The sequence below is a fragment of the Dunckerocampus dactyliophorus genome, chromosome 5 (assembly GCF_027744805.1).
Source record: "Dunckerocampus dactyliophorus isolate RoL2022-P2 chromosome 5, RoL_Ddac_1.1, whole genome shotgun sequence".
NCBI classification, from domain to species: domain Eukaryota; kingdom Metazoa; phylum Chordata; class Actinopteri; order Syngnathiformes; family Syngnathidae; genus Dunckerocampus; species Dunckerocampus dactyliophorus.
Window position 1 is genome coordinate 26,797,853 of NC_072823.1, and position 7,595 is coordinate 26,805,447.

General features: G+C 42.0%; 3 non-coding genes across 3 annotated transcripts; all 3 read right to left on the reverse strand.

Annotated features, from left to right (window-relative positions):
* Positions 1–2,666: 2,666 nt before the first annotated feature.
* On the reverse strand, positions 2,667–2,753 carry trnay-gua (transfer RNA tyrosine (anticodon GUA)). Its single transcript is given in 2 exon segments — positions 2,667–2,702; positions 2,717–2,753. It is a non-coding gene; the product is annotated as a tRNA-Tyr (tRNA).
* A 4,043-nt stretch (positions 2,754–6,796) lies between these two features.
* trnay-gua (transfer RNA tyrosine (anticodon GUA)) lies at positions 6,797–6,883 on the reverse strand. The gene is given in 2 exon segments: positions 6,797–6,832; positions 6,847–6,883. It is a non-coding gene; the product is annotated as a tRNA-Tyr (tRNA).
* Positions 6,884–7,150: 267 nt separating this feature from the next.
* trnay-gua (transfer RNA tyrosine (anticodon GUA)) lies at positions 7,151–7,237 on the reverse strand. Its single transcript is given in 2 exon segments — positions 7,151–7,186; positions 7,201–7,237. It is a non-coding gene; the product is annotated as a tRNA-Tyr (tRNA).
* Positions 7,238–7,595: the final 358 nt, after the last annotated feature.

Sequence of the window (7,595 nt, forward strand, 5' to 3'; positions counted from 1 at the left end):
CTAATCTGCTACATGACGTGAAATCAAGCGTGAACTTCCACTTTGAGACGCGATTATTTTTATTTTCATAGTTTGTATTATTTTTGTAATATTATATTTTTTAAACGTTGCATATATTTTATAGATATTTACTCCAAAGCGCTGTTGGAAACCAACGAAAACTACAACTGTTTAGTTAGATTTTAATTGAAGAGGGTATAATGTAAACCAGACCTGGGCAAACTACGGCCCGCTGGCCGTATCCAGCCTGTTAAGCTTTTCAGTACGGCCCGCCGATGTTTCTACTTTGTTTTTTAACCTTTAACATTGAAGCTGTTTGCAATGCCGTTTTCAAATGACCGTGACTCTTGAACTATCGAAATTATTCCAATGGTTTCCGAAGCGGGAGGCTTCCTAATGATTTATGGGGTCATTACGGTAATCACAGGGACTCACACCTCCAGGAAGACAAAGCAATAATAGAGTGGGTGGAGGTCCACCAGATCCAATGGATCCATTCCAGACAACCAAAAATATTTTTTAAAATACATTTTATGGAGAATAATTATAGTTCTACATACAGAAAACAATGTGAAATCATTATAAATGACAAATGGAGGGTAGTATTGTAGTGTTTCTCACCGTCTTTGTCAAATTGCTGGCACTCGCAACTTTCTTTGGCCCCGTGGTTGGTTATTTAGCAGTCACACTCAATAAAAAATGCACAGACAGTGAATCAGCATCACATGGTGTGCTTTGTGTGGGCACTCAATTTGCAGAACTATTCAGCACAGGGCAAATGAACTATTGTTTGTTGTGTGCAATATTGTACAAAAACAGAGGCAAACATTTTTGACGAACCATACAGTATTATTTTTTTTAACCCAATGTGGCCCGCAAGTCAAAATAATAGGCCATCCCTGTTGTAAACGGTCCTTCATCCAAAGAAGATGGGTGCAGGACGATGTGGGTAACAATAATAATGTCCCCATGTCAGCAAGGCAAACGAGACAGGAAGGAAGCAGATACAAGACGGACTCTTGGGACTGCGCTCTAAACATTTGTGGTCAGTTTTGATGTCTACTGCAGACGATAAGGATGCCCTCTGATTATTGGGGGGGGGACTTGTTACACTGAGTAGCCTCAGCTCTCATTACGGACATCTGGTTTATACCAAAAAAGAGCAAAACAATGCAGCTCATTTGCGTGTGTCACCACAAAAGAAAAACACACACAACAGTTCAGTCCCTTTGTTGGCTTACTTTGCTCCCTCAGCAACGCTGCAAGTGTCTCCTCGAGCCGACCGTGTCTTAACATCTTAGCGCTCTCCTTTGTGGGGACGAGGTGACAATCCTCTCGGATGCGGGAGAAAAGGGAGGGGGGCATAATCTGTTAGGACGACTGTCAAAAGGCCACTTAAGTAGCTATGGGGATCAAACACTTTGAAAAGTCATTACAGCAACCCCACTTTGCTCCACATACACACTAATGAAGTACTGACAGTACTGCATTTAGTGTCCATTGTTTCACTCAAGTCAGTTCCACCTTCAGGCAGAATAACAAGAAAGTGACAAGAAAGTGAAAGGGAAAATAATAAATTCAAAGTGATATATATCTTGTTTAAAGCAAGGTCCCTATTCATTTTGACAGCCACAACAACCCCAGTTCCTTTCTGGTGCTCACAAATCCCAGCAAAACCCTTTTTTTATGTAAAATGAAGCACCCTATTTAATTTAAATGAGATCTGACACTAGAGGGCCAAGGTAGATAAAGTCAAAGGCAAAAAAAGATCACCACAATGTCTTTTTGCGCTCAAGAATTTGAATCGGCAGCGGAATCTTACAGTATGCCATCCATCCATTTTCTATGCCGCTTGTCATCACTAGGATGGCGGGTATGCTGGAGCCTATCCCAGCTGACTTTGGGCGAGAGGCGGGGTACACAGGGCACATACAGACAAACAACCATTCACACTCACATTCCTACCTATGGACATTTTTTTAGAGTCTCCAATTAACCTAACAGTATGTTAGAGGACAAATCATTACTTTACCTTCTATTCAAATATTTAAACATCGCCCTTGAAATGTTCAGAAATGGCTATTTCAGTGACTAAACAAAGGATCCTATTCATTTTGAATGATATCAGACACAAGGTGGTTAGGCTAGTTATGGTTAAATATCTAATTTTGTTTTTTTTAATTTTCCTCAATGCAGTCACAGCTCTCTAGCAATCTTCGTTGTGCCTGTAGAGATTACTTTTACGATGTCAAAGCAACAACATTTTGAACAACATCTGACCCCAGGTGGAAGAGGAAGTCAATTGAAGGACGTTTACGCACTCCATCTTTTGCGTTAATATTTATAAGATGCCCTTCAAACGTTCAGAACATTTCACGACAAATCAAAACCCCGATTGGTTTTGTAATCTAAATATGACCGCAGAAAAGTCACAATGGGTCCTGTCCTCTTTGGACTTCTGGGGGTGGTCAAAGCAAGAATCCTGTGGATTTTGAATGGTATTACTTGCAAGGGGACAACTGTTGCTGAAGTCAGACCAAATCTGCTTGTATTTTCTGTGCCCTGTCAGCCACAATTGTTCAATCATCAGCTGTATTCAAACAAACCAAGAACCTTACTGTTTTTTCCTTTAGATTTTTAATATACGGTTCAAAGGCAAAAAGTACTCCTTCGAGCCGGATTTTAACCAGCGACCTAAGGATGTCAGCATTAGCCTCTACAGTCCTCCGCTCTACCAACTGAGCTATCGAAGGTGGCCAGGGGGGTAACTTAGCAACAGTATCAGGTCTATCATGTTAGCTCCTGCTGATATTCCCACCTTGACTGTTTACATAAGCAAATGTATTATTCTAATTTTACATTGGAAAGTTCAAATGCTCTAATGCTACATATTTTTCTTTAATTAAAAAAATCAAAATTCTTTTTTTTTATTAATTATAAAATAGCACATAATAAATTCAATTTCAATTTGAGGCCAACGTCACAATGCTACTTGAACACAGAAAGAAAGCATATTTGATGAGGCGACATCTATCATCCTCTCATCTCGACTTCTCTCAACGGTCACATGGGGGCATACTTTAACCGGCAGTGCGCTGCTTCTCACCCATGCTGGTCTTGTTGTGACATTTACACACACACACACACACACATACACATACACAAAACACATGCCCCTACTCACCGAGGCCCACCTCCTTCTTTTGAAAATGCACAATTGCCATTCAACCCTGAAAAACACACACATACACACAGATTGCGTCACGTCTGCTTACACCACACACACGCACGTCTACGCATGTGCACGCTCGGACACACACTTCACAGAGAGGCCCCTGTCGTAATGCCTCTCTATTGGGCTGGTGCCATTTGTTGCACTGGTGTCGAGATGGTGGCGTCCCCACTTTATTTAGGTGCTGGTCCACTCTTGCGCAAAACAAAGACATAGATGTACATCTACACTATGTGGACAAAAATCCGGGGACACCTGGTGTCCAGCTGTCATTAATTACTTGCGAGAGGAGCGATCGCATTAATTAAACACAGTGTTTTTATTACGCAGGCAGGTGTACTCTCAGGTGAGCGAGTGTGCCATGGGGTTTGCCTTGTGGACTATTTTGAGGCTTTTTCCATGATTAAATGTGTCCATTATCACTAATAACTTGCGAGGAGTGATCGCAGTCCAGTCGTTTAATGTGCAAACCAACCATGCTGTGCCTTGGCCCACCTCTTCCATACGTACCAAAAGGTGTAGAAGCGTACCATACTTTAGCGCGGATCGGCACACTAGTCTAACATGTTGGACTTAGGTGTGAAGTGGTAACCCCATCAGTTCTAGTTCATCCTAAAGTCTTGCCCAAAGTCATCCTCAAACTGTTCCCAAATAGTTGGAGGCATGCATTCGTCCACTATGTCTTGCTAAAATGAAGAATTACAGACAAAGGTGAATACCCCTGATTGATTGACTGATTATAAGGTGTATGCCAGTACTTTTTGCCATGCAGCATATCTTCACTGGATCCAGCTAAAAGGTTGAGAAATTGATGAACTCGTTGGTAAGATGTTTGGCTAGAAAAACTATTCTTTCTACAGCATCAAATGATGAATAACAGGTTTTCTGTGGATACAGAAATCCCAGTTCTGGGTAGGGATGCACCGATAAACATTTGTTTCACTTCCAATCCAATCCTGATACCGGAATTTGGATATCTGCCAATACCAGAGCTGTTTGCTTTAATATGCAACCACACCAAAATAATATCAGCAAATGTATCTAGAAGAATATCAGCGAATGTAGCTGTCTCCACATAAACACTCACTCACTCAGCCTGCTGCATTCGTGGCTTCAAAGACAGTCGGACAACACAGAATTTGTAACACGGCACATAACTTCCAGGTTGCGACGTTATTATTATTGTTGATTTGATATGACGCTGTAATAACTCCTCTTCACAGGCAAGCATGATATTGAAAAACGTACTTCTTCGAGCCGGATTTCAACCAGTTTTGACCTAAATCATGAACCTGTCAGGCACAAGTTTTCATTTAACGGCAGTCACTTTTTTAATGTCAAACCAAGAACCCTATTGATTTTATTCTTTAATTTTTAAATGTGTTAATAAATGTTGATTTTGAAGGGAAGTTCAGTTTCCCGGCACATATTGGTTGTTGCACGGATTACAGCACATGTGACGATAGCATAAGTGCCTTGGTCAAAGGGTTATGTGGGTTTTTTTGTGAAGTGGGATTTGTGCAGTCCAATGCCAACACCTTTGATAGCCCAGTTGATGGAGTGGAGGACAGTAGTGTCTGCTGCTGGCATTCTTAGGCTGCTGGTTTATATCTAGGTCAAAGGATTATGTTGTTACTTTGGACCGGAGGGTGACCGGTACAAATCCCACTGCAGGCAAAAAAAACACATATCAAGTTCCTTGGCACACACATCAGCGAGGACCTCACCTGGTCTCACAACACCCAACAAATTCTGAAGAAGTCCCAAAGGAGACTGTACTTCCTGAGAAGACTGAGGAAATTTGGCATGTCCACCACAATCCTGAGTTGCTTCTACAGATGCACTATGGAAAGTGTCCTTACCGCCTCCATCACTGTTTGGTACGGTAACTGTACAACACGTGATAGGAAGGCACTCCAGCGGGTGATCAAGACCTCACAGAACATTGTTGGGGCAGCCCTCCCCTCACTGCAAGACATTTATAAATCTAGAGTCCTACGCAGAACACACAACCTCATCAAGGACAGCACACATCCACAACACTCATTATTCACACTCCTACCGTCAGGCAGACGCTACAGGAGTTTGAAGTCCAGGACCACAAGGCTGGCAAACAGCTTTTACCCACAGGCCATCAGGCTCCTCAACGAAGCACTCGCACACGCCGCACGCAACACACGCACACACTCATAGCACTTTATTTATTTATTTATTTGTATTATTTACTTGTATTAATGTCTCTTCTGTTGTTGTTGCTTAATTTATTGGTATATATGTTTATGTGTTTATGTTTCTTATGTTCTTATTCTTTCATTTGTTTTCTTTCTTTTCTTGGGAGAATGAACAGAATAAGATTTTCATTGCATGGGAATAACTGCTGTTGTACTATGCACATGACAATAAAACTCTCTTGAATCTTGGACTGTCCACCCTCCGTTCCAAAGGAAAAACATATTCCTGCAAGCCAGATTTGAACCAGCGACCTGAGGATGTCAGCACAACAGCCACTACAGTCCTCCACTCTACCAACTGAGCTATCAAAGGTATGAGAACCTGGGACACTAGGACACTCATATGGTGAAAGGCAAAATGGGTATATTATTGCTTTCCAGCTCATACACCACTCACAAATTTCCACCAGTACTTTTTCAACTTTTAGGGGTGGTCAAAGCAAGAATCCTAATGATTTTGAATGGTATCACTAACAAGGGGACCACTGTTGCGCCATTTACAAATTTCCACCAGTACTTGGTGGTCCAAGCAAGAATTCTATGGATTTTTAATGGTATCACTCACAAGGGGAACCCCTGTTGCTGAGGTGAAACCTGTTTTTTCAGTAAGGTCAATTGTGATATGTGTTTTTTTTGCCTGCAGTGGGATTTGTACCGGTCACCCTCCGGTCCAAAGTAACAACATAATCCTTTGACCTAGATATAAACCAGCAGCCTAAGAATGCCAGCAGCAGACACTACTGTCCTCCACTCCATCAACTGGGCTATCAAAGGTGTTGCCATTGGACTGCACTGACCCAGCATGCCTGTGTTTGCTGATACATTTCTGTCTATGTTTGCTGATATTCTTATAGCTATTTGCTGATACTGTTTTGGCTATGGTGAAAAGTCAAAATAGGTACATTATTCCTTTTCAGCTCATACACCGTTGACAAATTTCCACCAGTACTTTTTCAGCTTTAAGGGGTGGTCCAAGGAAGAATCCTATTGATTTTGAATGGTATCATTCACAAGGGGACCACTGTTGCTGAGGTCAAGCCAAACCTGCTTGTTTTTTATGTGCCCTGTCAGTCACAATTTTTCAATAATCGGCGGTACGTTCTATGTAAAACAAAGAAACCTTTCGATTTTATTCTTTAACTTTTAAATGTTAAACGGTTTATTCTGAAGGAAAACTCAGCTTTCTCTCTGGTAGAGGTATGGATAATGCCACATGTGAAGATAGCATAATTGTGAGTGCGTTGCCTTGTTCAAAGGCCAGTTGTGATATGTGTTTTTTTTGTCTGCAGTGGGATTTGGACTATTCTCCCTCCAGTCCAAAGGAAAAAGGTACTCCTTCGAGCCGGATTTGAACCAGCGACCTAAGGATGTCAGCATTTGTCTCTACAGTCCTCCGCTCTACCAACTGAGCTATCGAAGGTGTGTGACACAGCATTTACCCATCCAGTGAACACATTCAATGTTTCCATAGGCTTATGTATTAGGCTGATTTTACATAAGAAAATTCTGACGATTAAGGAAAATTGATTTTTCTCTCTGTCGTACTGTATGTTGTTTATTGCATGGATTACGTCACACATGATGATATCAGCCTAATTTGTCCTTTTTAGAGGCTTCTTCTGATGTCTGCTTTTTTTCTGCAGTGGGATTTGGACCATTCACTCTCCGGTTCAAAGGCAAAAGAGAGTCCTTCGAGCCGGATTTGAACCAGCGACCTAAGGATGCCTACAACAGCCACTACAGTCCTCCGCTCTACCAACTGAGCTATCGAAGGTGCTATTATAGCTGTTACTCATCCAGCTAGAACATCTGTCATATCAGGCAGCTTGTCTGCGTGTCTTGCTGTTTCCCACTTTTAATGTTTACATAGGCTTATGTATTAGGCTCTCCCAGTGCGTGCGTGGGTTTTTCTCTGGGTACTCCGGTTTCCTCCCACATTCCAAAAACATGCATGTGAGGTTAATTGGCGGCTGTAAATTGTCCATAGGTATGAATGTGAGTGTGAATGGTTGTTGGTCTATATGTGCTGGCGACCAGTCCAGGGTGTACCCCGCCTGTCGCCCAAAGTCAGCTGGGATAGGCTCCAGCATACCCCTGCGACCCTAATGAGGAGAAGCAGCATATTAATGGAT